Below are 12,725 nucleotides of genomic sequence, written 5' to 3' on the forward strand. Positions count from 1 at the left end.
ATTAGGCAGAAGGCACAAGAAAATCTGGAGAGAGCCAAAAGACATTACAAGAATCAAGCAGATAAACATCGACAGGAAGGTCCTACACATAAAGTGGGGGACAGAGTTTGGTTATCTAATCAGAATTTGTCTTTGGTTGGGGCACGAAAATGTACACCTCGGTTCATTGGGCCCTATGTGTATATTTACAACTGCCATGAAATTGCATTTACCTAAATCTTTACCGATACATCCAGTGTTCCATGTATCTTTACTTAAACCCGCAGCTCCGGGAACGATTACCAGACGGCCTCCAGCGATCATGACATAAGGCCAAGAAGAATATGAAGTGCAACATATTCTGGATGTGAAGAAGAGAAAGAATCATTTGTGGTACTTGATTCACTGGAAGGGTTATGGACCAGAGGATTGTTCTTGGGAGCCGGCAGAGGGAGTGCATGCTCCTAGATTGGTCAAACAATTTCATCAGCAACACCCCAAAAAACCAGGTATTGGAAAGGGCCCTGAGAGAGGAGGTAATGTTAGGACTTTGGGATGGAAGAAAAAGGGCATCAGGAGACGTTATTGCTGTGCATGAACTACATTGCCCAGCATTCCTTGAGGCAATTTGTAGTTCATGCCATGCGCGCATGTGGCCAGCTGACACCAATTAGGACAGATTATCAATGGCCAACGGCGCAGGGAAGGTGTGGCTTATTTTGCATCTTGAGGCGAAGCCATGCCGGAGGACCAAGAGACCGCTGCTCGATGCCGTTAATGTTGGAAATTTTCTCGTTGGTACTGGAAATTCAACACGTTCCGTTTGCAGCGAGGAACACGGACTCACGCTGCTTCCCCCCACTGGCTGCACGTGGTATTCTGTAAGTTAGAATCAGATACCTGTGCCAACCACGGGTGGAGGGTCGACTTCATTCGGCTTCTGTGGTTCGGGGGAGAGTGTTGACATTGCTCATTCCCCCACTAGTTTTGACATAATAAGCCACCCCCATATTGGGATACTTTCAACCACCCAAGCCAAATGGAAGTGACTATTCCTGTATTGGCCGATGTGCTTAAGGTACTTCAGGATATTCAAGTAGAATTGGTGCAAGCAAGACAGGAATCTGACAATTTGAAAACACAAGTACAGAGTTTGGTAGCTCAGAGGACATCGCTGGAGGGAACTAGTATAGGAACCACGGGTCAAAATCCCACAGTTGTTGTTCAAGCACCTAGTAGTGTTCCGTTGGCAGCTCCAGAAAGATTTTCAGGGGATCCCAGGAAATATATGACCTTCCTTACCCAGTGTAGGCTTCATTTTTTGTGCAAACCTTCGTCTTTTGAAACCATTCAGGCTAGAACAGCTTTTGTGATTTCATATTTAACTGGGGATGCCGCAGCATGGGCTATGCCGCTAGTACAAAAGGATGATCCTTTGTTATACAACTGGGATGGTTTTTTAGGGGAATTTGGCAGGTTATTTGATCGCTGCAAAGTATAATTTGCTCAAGACAAGGAGTTATTGGGTTTAAGACAAGGAGGGCGGGATCTGGTAACATATGTCACCCTGTTCAACAGATTGGTAATTGAGACGGAGTGGCCAGAGGCTAATAAGTTGTGTCTTTATTGCGGACAGGCAGGACATTTTATACGAACATGCCCTAATACACCTCAGAAAAGTGTGGGTGGGGAAAAAAGTATGAAGGAGGCGGGAAAAGAGCTGGGCCAGCCATAAGGGGAACACAGGCGCCGGGCCCGATAGATATAAGGTTCCTCAAATGGGTGGCAAACACAATGGGAAGTAAAACGTCTCACTTATACATATTGGTGACATTATGTTTTGCATTAACTAAACAGGAGATTTTGGCCATGGTAGATTCAGGAGCCAATGGTAATTTTGTGGACATTACGTTTGCAAACAGGATTACCGCTGTTGGACAAGGTGAAAGTGGAAGGAGTTCAATCCATGGATGGTTCTCCGTTGGTGTGAGGGCCCATTCGAAAACAATCAGAAAAATTGAGCATGATCTGTGGACAGGGTCATAAAGAGGAAATAGTATTTGATTTAATAGCAGCACCTCAATTTGGATTAATTTTGGGCATGCCGTGGCTAGTTCTACATAACCCCAGCATTGACTGGGAAAAACGGACGGTGTGGTTTAATGAAGAGAGGTGTCAGGTACACATTTTTCAGCAAGGAGGACCCGTAGAATTGTTAACAGAAACAAGGTCAGAAGAGCATTTGGTAGGAGCAGTAACAGAAGAAATTCCCTCACTGTATGTGGAGTTTGGGGAGTGTTTGACAAGAGGATTGCAGAGCAATTACCTTCGCATAGACCATATGATTGTGTAATTAAGCTGGAAGAGGGAGCCAAACTGCCATGTAGTAGAATCTATGCGCTTACAGAAAAGGAAAATCAGCATTTAAGAGAATATCTGGACGAGATGTTGGTAAAAGGCTTTATCAGACATTCTACATCACCTGTATCGTCCCCTTTATTTTTTGTTCCTAATAAAGAAGGCACCCTACGCGCTTGCATTGACTATCGGGCATTAAACAAAGTGACAATAAAGAATCGTTTTCCATTACCCTTGATTTCAGTGCTGTTAGACCAAGTAAGGGTGGCCAAAATTTATACCAAGTTGGATTTAAGGGGAGCTTACCATTTGATACGGGACAAGGAGGGGGATGAATGGAAAACAGCGTTCAGAACTAAGTTTGGTTTATTTGAATATCTTGTGATGCCTTTTGGTTTATGTAATGCACCGGCAGGTTTTCAGTTTTTTATGCAAGAAGTATTGCATGAATTTATTGATACTTTTGTTATTGTGTACATTGAGGACATTTTAATTTATTCTGAATCTCCTGAACAACATGTAAAACATGTACAAAAAGGTGTTGAAAAGACTACAGGATTATCACTTATGTGTAAAATTGGAGAAATGTTCTTTTCATGTAACTCAGGAGGAGTTTTTGGGCTTTATATTGACAGATACAGGAATTGTGATGGACCCTAAAAAAGTGCAAGCTGATAGAGATTGGCCTTCTCCTCAATGTATAGGACGTTCAGGCATTTTTGGGGCTTGCCAATTTTTATAGGCGATTTATTAGTCATTTCTCCAGAATTGTCACACCAATCACGCACTTATTAAAGAAAGCAGTGAAGTTTAGTTGGAGTGAGGAGGCAGAGAAAGCCTTTCAAGGATTGAAGATAGCCTTTACTACTGCTCCTGTGTTACAACGTCCCAATACAGAGAGGGGTTTTCAGGTTAAGACTGATGCCAGTAATGTGGCGATAGGGTCAATTTTGTCCCAAAAAGATGATCAGGGAGTATGGCATCCTGTAGCATTTTATTCCAGGAAGTTGTCAGGGTGTGAACATAATTACTCCATAACTGATGAAGAGTTGTTGGCCATAAGATCTGCATTCTTGGAATGGATACATTACTTACTGGGAGCCAGGCACCAGGTAATAGTGGTAACGGATAATAAGAATTTGCAATACTTTAAAACGGCTCATACTCTGAGTCCTAGACAATTAAGATGGTCACAATACTTTAATGAATTTGACTTTGTTGTAACGTTTCGGTCGGCCAGTAAGAATGGGAAGGCCGATGCTCTGTCCAGGCAACAAAATATGGATACTGCAACAAGCGAAGTTAAGCCCATTATCTGCCAGATAAAATTGTTGGAGCTATTACTACCCAGGTCATTGAACGAGTCAAAAGAGCTTTCACACCACGGCAATTGTCAGAATGGCAAAGTAGTCATCAGGCCCGGTCCATATGGCATGGGTAGCCCTATCATAAAAAGCAGTTATATCTCCCAACTAAAGAGTTACAAGAGAAGGCTTTGTTTTGGTGTCACAAATCTCGTTTAGCAGGTCACACAGGTAGGAGGAAATGATGTTGGAGAAATATTTCTGGTGGCCTACTTTAAGACAAGATATGGAGAAATATGTGGACTCATGTGAGAATTGTGCATGCAACAAGGCAGAGCATGTTAGGAAACAAGGGTTATTGCAACCATTACCAACTCCTGAAAAAGCAAGGATGCATATTTCTATGGATTTTATTACGGATTTGCCGCCAGATAGGCAATGTGACACCATTTTGGTTGTGGTGGATTTTCTGTCCAAACAGGCACATTTTATTCCCTGTGAGGGGATACCTGGGGCAGGCAAATTGGCTGAGTTATTCTTGCAACATGTGGCGAAGTTACATGGGTTGCCAAAGAGCATTGTTTCGGACAAAGGCTCACAATTTACCTCCAGATTTTGGCGTGCCTTTTGTCAAATGCTAGGAATCAATTGTGCCTTGTCCACTAGCTATCACCCCCAAACTGATGGACAGACTGAAATAGTGAATCAACCACTTGAGCAATATTTAAGAGGTTACTTAAGTGATGGCAGGGAGTCATGGGTGCAAGCTTTATGGTTGGCCGAATTTACCTATAACAATACTTATCATACGTCCTTGCGTATGGCCCTTAATGAATGTTTGTATGGACAAGAACACAATATGATACCAGAGCACCTGCCAGAGATGGAAAGTATACCAGTATTTCAGGAGCGCAAACAGTTTCTTCTAGGGATTAGGCAGAAGGCACAAGAAAATCTGGAGAGAGCCAAAAGACATTACATGAATCAAGCAGATAAACATCGACAGGAAGGTCCTACACATAAAGTGGGGGACAGAGTTTGGTTATCTAATCAGAATTTGTCTTTGGTTGGGGCACGAAAATGTACACCTCGGTTCATTGGGCCCTATGTGTATATTTACAACTGCCATGAAATTGCATTTACCTAAATCTTTACCGATACATCCAGTGTTCCATGTATCTTTACTTAAACCCGCAGCTCTGGGAACGATTACTAGACGGCCTCCAGCGATCATGACAAAAGGCCAAGAAGAATATGAAGTGCAACATATTCTGGATGTGAAGAAGAGAAAGAATCATTTGTGGTACTTGATTCACTGGAAGGGTTATGGACCAGAGGATTGTTCTTGGGAGCCGGCAGAGGGAGTGCATGCTCCTAGATTGGTCAAACAATTTCATCAGCAACACCCTGGAAAACCAGGTCCTGGAAAGGGCCCTGAGAGAGGAGGTAATTGTAACGCTCACCTGATTCCCGCAGAGGCGCCGGTCTTGACTGGGCGAATACCGTATCTTCAAAGGTGATGTGTAACACACGATTGGCTCTTTGGGCTGGACCTCTGTGCACTGTATGTCTGACTCGAAGAGTAAGATGTCTGCAGATAGAAAATATGGGATTAATGAACTGGGGTCATTGGGTGTCTCTCTCTTCTTCCCCTTCTCTTCTCCTGTAGAACCCCAAAGGTTAACGCTCTCACCTTAGGTAAGTGAACGCCGAGCTCTCCATCTGCCTCAGGGCAGGGTTCCGTAACCAGTTTCTTCACTGGATAAGGGTGCAGGCCTCTTGACCTCAGAGGACTGCTGTCCGTCGTTTAATGCACGAACGGTAAGTTCCGAGTATTTCAAATGTCTTTAAAAGTCTTTTGTAATGATGTCTCTTGTTTTGCAGGGTTCCGGCGATGGCGGATGACGGGCTGAAGTGAGTTGAGGATGGAACCCGTGTGAGGAATAGAAGTGCCTGGAAGCACGTAAGTAAGCGCTTGTTGCCTGCTTCACGATGCGCACTAACTGTCCTTTTATCTTGCAGGTACAAGTTCGGAGCTGCTGAAGGGTGCCGGAATACCCACTGGGTTCGGCGTGGGAAGGAGTAATGGCACGTGAGTAATAAAGTTACCCAATGTCTTTAAACGAACCTTCTTTTGTCTTCAGATGCGGGATGCAGCGCCGAAGGCCTCCGGAGCCTGGGAAGAGTTGGTAAGCTTTTGTCTTTCAGATGCCGGAATGCAGTGCGAAGACCTCCGGAGCACGCGAAGAGTAGGTAAGCCTTTGTCTTTCAGATGCCGGAATGCAGCGCGAGGCGTTGGTGACAGCCGATGGACCAGGTAAGAGAAGCGCTGTCACTGAAGACCGTAATGCTAACCTGTTCTTTCTTGTGTTTATAGGTGTTGCTGAAGACTGGATTCAGGATGGTAAGCCTTTTTCCCTTAGGCCCAGGATCAGATGCAGAAGACACGATGAGCGTTCTGCTGCAGAGGATGCAGAATAACACAAAGCAAGATTCATCCATCGGGTGTGGTTTAAATAGCCTCCTGTGGTGCTTAGGTGTCTCCTTCCACAGCCACGCCTAGGTAAGGAAAGAGTTCCTGCTTTCCAGAAGAGTTCCAGTGTTCTGAACCTAGGGAGTGGCTCCTGCCCCACCCAACAGGAAAAGTAGTCCCACACAGAAGAGGATTAGAGGCTCAACTGGCAGGTAAGTAAGCAGCATGCTCTGCTGCAGGTAAGTCCACCCAAGCATTATGAGCCCGGCGCTTCCAGCGCTGGGACTGGGCATATTTATGAGCCTGGTGCCACTGGCGCCAGGACAGGGTCCAAAAGGTCCCAATCGAGACTGTTTGGCACTCGGAACCTGGGTTATGGGTCTGCTTCCAAGGGAGATGGGTAAGTCCTGACCTTTTGGAAGCAGAGATCATGACAGTAATGTTAGGACTTTGGGATGGAAGAAAAATGGCATCAGGAGACGTTATTGCTGTGCATGAACTACATTGCCCAGCATTCCTTGAGGCAATTTGTAGTTCATGCCATGCGCGCATGTGGCCAGCTGACACCAATTAGGACAGATTATCAATGGCCAACGGCGCAGGGAAGGTGTGGCTTATTTTGCATCTTGAGGCGAAGCCATGCCGGAGGACCAAGAGACCGCTGCTCGATGCCGTTCATGCTGGAAATTTTCTCGTTGGTACTGGAAATTCAACACGTCCCGTTTGCAGCGAGGAACACGGACTCACGCTGCTTCTACGAGCCATAACAGAGTACGTCCGGGAAGGCTTACGAGCTTCCCGGACGACAGATAAGTGCTGCATTGGTTTCTTTATTTAAAACGCTACTGTTTGCGATTGTTTCATGGTGTAATATGCACGTGGATTGGCATTTTCACCCATTCTATGATTCATATGGCTCAGGGGGCGCTGAGCAAGTCCCAATTCGCAGATCTAGGAACTCTCGACTCTTATTCTGCTTTGCATACAGTGCATGCATTTAGAGTCTAGTAAAACGCTCTCGAAGCACAGCTGTTTTCAGTGCATTCAACTGAATTACGGGGAAAGACACTATGACAGTACCATAGTTGTGTTTTTCTATATGTGGACCACTGTTTTGTTTCTATGTTGTGTAACTGTGCAAACAGCTTGCCCTATGGGCCATGTGTGATGGTTTCTTCATGGTGGGAACTAGTCCCATATACATGTTTCATACTGCTTGCTTAAATGTAGTCCATGCTATGTGTGCCTATATCAAGGGGTACACTATAATTGTGTGTTCAGGAACCAGTACATTAAGACCTGTATTAAGAGGTATTAGGGTGATACTGGAAGTGCTATATAGTGTTATGATATGCTAGTAAAGATACTAGATAGAGTAGGGTTTTTCTCCTGTTGCTTCCCCCTAACCTATCCACACTAGGACTTTCCTTACCCTCTTTCCGGTGTTCCTATACTCCCTTCCCCGTCCACAACCTCTCCCTAACCATCTTCCCCCCACTGGCTGCCACGTGGTATTCTGTAAGTTATAATCAGATACCTGTGCCAACCAAGGGTGGAGGGTCGACTTCATTCGGCTTCTGTGGTTCGGGGGAGAGTGTTGACATTGCTCATTCCCCCACTAGTTTTGACATAATAAGCCACCCCCATATTGGGATACTTTCAACCACCCAAGCCAAATGGAAGTGACTATTCCTGTATTGGCCGATGTGCTTAAGGTACTTCAGGATATTCAAGTAGAATTGGTGCAAGCAAGACAGGAATCTGACAATTTGAAAACACAAGTACAGAGTTTGGTAGCTCAGCGGACACCGCTGTAGGGAACTAATATAGGAACCACGGGTCAAAATCCCACAGTTGTTGTTCAAGCACCTAGTAGTGTTCCGTTGGCAGCTCCAGAAAGATTTTCAGGGGATCCCAGGAAATATATGACCTTCCTTACCCAGTGTAGGCTTCATTTTTTATGCAAACCTTCGTCTTTTGAAACCATTCAGGCTAGAACAGCTTTTGTGATTTCATATTTAACTGGGGATGCCGCAGCATGGGCTATGCCGCTAGTACAAAAGGATGATCCTTTGTTATACAACTGGGATGGTTTTTTAGGGGAATTTGGCAGGTTATTTGATCGCTGCAAAGTATAATTTGCTCAAGACAAGGAGTTATTGGGTTTAGGACAAGGAGGGCGGGATCTGGTAATATATGTCACCCTGTTCAACAGATTGGTAATTGAGACGGAGTGGCCAGAGGCTAATAAGTTGTGTCTTTATTGCGGACAGGCAGGACATTTTATACGAACATGCCCTAATACACCTCAGAAAAGTGTGGGTGGGGAAAAAAGTATGAAGGAGGCGGGAAAAGAGCTGGGCCAGCCATAAGGGGAACACAGGCGCCGGGCCCGATAGATATAAGGTTCCTCAAATGGGTGGCAAACACAATGGGAAGTAAAACGTCTCACTTATACATATTGGTGACATTATGTTTTGCATTAACTAAACAGGAGATTTTGGCCATGGTAGATTCAGGAGCCAATGGTAATTTTGTGGACATTACGTTTGCAAACAGGATTACCGCTGTTGGACAAGGTGAAAGTGGAAGGAGTTCAATCCATGGATGGTTCTCCGTTGGTGTGAGGGCCCATTCGAAAACAAACAGAAAAATTGAGCATGATCTGTGGACAGGGTCATAAAGAGGAAATAGTATTTGATTTAATAGCAGCACCTCAATTTGGATTAATTTTGGGCATGCCTGGCTAGTTCTACATAACCCCAGCATTGACTGGGAAAAACGGACGGTGTGGTTTAATGAAGAGAGGTGTCAGGCACACATTTTTCAGCAAGGAGGACCCGTAGAATTGTTAACAGAAACAAGGTCAGAAGAGCATTTGGTAGGAGCAGTAACAGAAGAAATTCCCTCACTGTATGTGGAGTTTGGGGAGTGTTTGACAAGAGGATTGCAGAGCAATTACCTTCGCATAGACCATATGATTGTGTAATTAAGCTGGAAGAGGGAGCCAAACTGCCATGTAGTAGAATCTATGCGCTTACAGAAAAGGAAAATCAGCATTTAAGAGAATATCTGGACGAGATGTTGGTAAAAGGCTTTATCAGACATTCTACATCACCTGTATCGTCCCCTTTATTTTTTGTTCCTAATAAAGAAGGCACCCTACGCGCTTGCATTGACTATCGGGCATTAAACAAAGTGACAATAAAGAATCGTTTTCCATTACCCTTGATTTCAGTGCTGTTAGACCAAGTAAGGGTGGCCAAAATTTATACCAAGTTGGATTTAAGGGGAGCTTACCATTTGATACGGGACAAGGAGGGGGATGAATGGAAAACAGCGTTCAGAACTAAGTTTGGTTTATTTGAATATCTTGTGATGCCTTTTGGTTTATGTAATGCACCGGCAGGTTTTCAGTTTTTTATGCAAGAAGTATTGCATGAATTTATTGATACTTTTGTTATTGTGTACATTGATGACATTTTAATTTATTCTGAATCTCCTGAACAACATTTAAAACATGTACAAAAGGTGTTGAAAAGACTACAGGATTATCACTTATGTGTAAAATTGGAGAAATGTTCTTTTCATGTAACTCAGGAGGAGTTTTTGGGCTTTATATTGACAGATACAGGAATTGTGATGGACCCTAAAAAAGTGCAAGCTGTTAGAGATTGGTCTTCTCCTCAATGTGTAAAGGACGTTCAGGCATTTTTGGGGTTTGCCAATTTTTATAGGCGATTTATTAGTCATTTCTCCAGAATTGTCACGCCAATCACGCACTTATTAAAGAAAGCAGTGAAGTTTAGTTGGAGTGAGGAGGCAGAGAAAGCCTTTCAAGAATTGAAGATAGCCTTTACTACTGCTCCTGTGTTACAACATCCCAATACAGAGAGGGGTTTTCAGGTTAAGACTGATCCCAGTAATGTGGCGATAGGGTCCATTTTGTCCCAAAAAAAATGATCAGGGAGTATGGCATCCTGTAGCATTTTATTCCAGGAAGTTGTCAGGGTGTGAACATAATTACTCCATAACTGATGAAGAGTTGTTGGCCATAAGATCCGCATTCTTGGAATGGAGACATTACTTACTGGGAGCCAGGCACCAGGTAATAGTGGTAACGGATCATAAGAATTTGCAATACTTTAAAACGGCTCATACTCTGAGTCCTAGACAATTAAGATGGTCACAATACTTCTTTAATGAATTTGACTTTGTTGTAACTTTTCGGTCGGCCAGTAAGAATGGGAAGGCCGATGCTCTGTCCAGGCAACAAAATATGGATAATGTAACAAGCGAAGTTAAGCCCATTATCTGCCAGATAGAATTGTTGGAGCTATTACTACCCAGGTCATTGAACGAGTCAAAAGAGCTTTCACACCACGGCAATTATCAGAATGGCAAAGTAGTCATCAGGCCCGGTCCATATGGCATGGGTAGCCCTATCATAAAAAGCAGTTATATCTCCCAACTAAAGAGTTACAAGAGAAGGCTTTGTTTTGGTGTCACAAATCTCGTTTAGCAGGTCACACAGGTAGGAGGAAATGATGTTGGAGAAATATTTCTGGTGGCCTACTTTAAGACAAGATATGGAGAAATATGTAGACTCATGTGAGAATTGTGCATGCAACAAGGCAGAGCATGTTAGGAAACAAGGGTTATTGCAACCATTACCAACTCCTGAAAAAGCAAGGATGCATATTTCTATGGATTTTATTACGGATTTGCCGCCAGATAGTCAATGTGACACCATTTTGGTTGTGGTGGATTTTCTGTCCAAACAGGCACATTTTATTCCCTGTGAGGGGATACCTGGGGCAGGCAAATTGGCTGAGTTATTCTTGCAACATGTGGCGAGGTTACATGGGTTGCCAAAGAGCATTGTTTCGGAAAAAGGCTCACAATTTACCTCCAGATTTTGGCGTGCCTTTTGTCAAATGCTAGGAATCAATTGTGCCTTGTCCACTAGCTATCACCCCCAAACTGATGGACAGACTGAAATAGTGAATCAACCACTTGAGCAATATTTAAGAGGTTACTTAGGTGATGGCAGGGAGTCGTGGGTGCAAGCTTTATGGTTGGCCGAATTTACCTATAACAATACTTATCATACGTCCTTGGGTATGGCCCTTAATGAATGTTTGTATGGACAAGAACACAATATGATACCAGAGCACCTGCCAGAGATGGAAAGTATACCAGTATTTCAGGAGCGCAAACAGTTTCTTCTAGGGATTAGGCAGAAGGCACAAGAAAATCTGGAGAGAGCCAAAAGACATTACAAGAATCAAGCAGATAAACATCGACAGGAAGGTCCTACACATAAAGTGGGGGACAGAGTTTGGTTATCTAATCAGAATTTGTCTTTGGTTGGGGCACGAAAATGTACACCTCGGTTCATTGGGCCATATGTGTATATTTACAACTGCCATGAAATTGCATTTACCTAAATCTTTACCGATACATCCAGTGTTCCATGTATCTTTACTTAAACCCGCAGCTCCGGGAACGATTACCAGACGGCCTCCAGCGATCATGACATAAGGCCAAGAAGAATATGAAGTGCAACATATTCTGGATGTGAAGAAGAGAAAGAATCATTTGTGGTACTTGATTCACTGGAAGGGTTATGGACCAGAGGATTGTTCTTGGGAGCCGGCAGAGGGAGTGCATGCTCCTAGATTGGTCAAACAATTTCATCAGCAACACCCTGGAAAACCAGGTCCTGGAAACGGCCCTGAGAGAGGAGGTAATGTTAGGACTTTGGGATGGAAGAAAAAGGGCATCAGGAGACGTTATTGCTGTGCATGAACTACATTGCCCAGCATTCCTTGAGGCAATTTGTAGTTCATGCCATGCGCGCATGTGGCCAGCTGACACCAATTAGGACAGATTATCAATGGCCAACGGCGCAGGGAAGGTGTGGCTTATTTTGCATCTTGAGGCGAAGCCATGCCGGAGGACCAAGAGACCGCTGCTCGATGCCGTTAATGTTGGAAATTTTCTCGTTGGTACTGGAAATTCAACACGTTCCGTTTGCAGCGAGTAACACGGACTCACGCTGCTTCCCCCCCACTGGCTGCCACGTGGTATTCTGTAAGTTATAATCAGATACATGTGCCAACCACGGGTGGAGGGTCGACTTCATTCGGCTTCTGTGGTTCGGGGGAGAGTGTTGACATTGCTCATTCCCCCACTAGTTTTGACATAATAAGCCACCCCCATATTGGGATACTTTCAACCACCCAAGCCAAATGGAAGTGACTATTCCTGTATTGGCCGATGTGCTTAAGGTACTTCAGGATATTCAAGTAGAATTGGTGCAAGCAAGACAGGAATCTGACAATTTGAAAACACAAGTACAGAGTTTGGTAGCTCAGCGGACACCGCTGTAGGGAACTAATATAGGAACCACGGGTCAAAATCCCACAGTTGTTGTTCAAGCACCTAGTAGTGTTCCGTTGGCAGCTCCAGAAAGATTTTCAGGGGATCCCAGGAAATATATGACCTTCCTTACCCAGTGTAGGCTTCATTTTTTGTGCAAACCTTCGTCTTTTGAAACCATTCAGGCTAGAACAGCTTTTGTGATTTCATATTTAACTGGGGATGCC

This window comes from Ambystoma mexicanum, chromosome 5q (assembly GCF_040938575.1).
Source record: "Ambystoma mexicanum isolate Mex_15411 chromosome 5q, UKY_AmexF1_1, whole genome shotgun sequence".
Lineage (NCBI taxonomy): Eukaryota > Metazoa > Chordata > Amphibia > Caudata > Ambystomatidae > Ambystoma > Ambystoma mexicanum.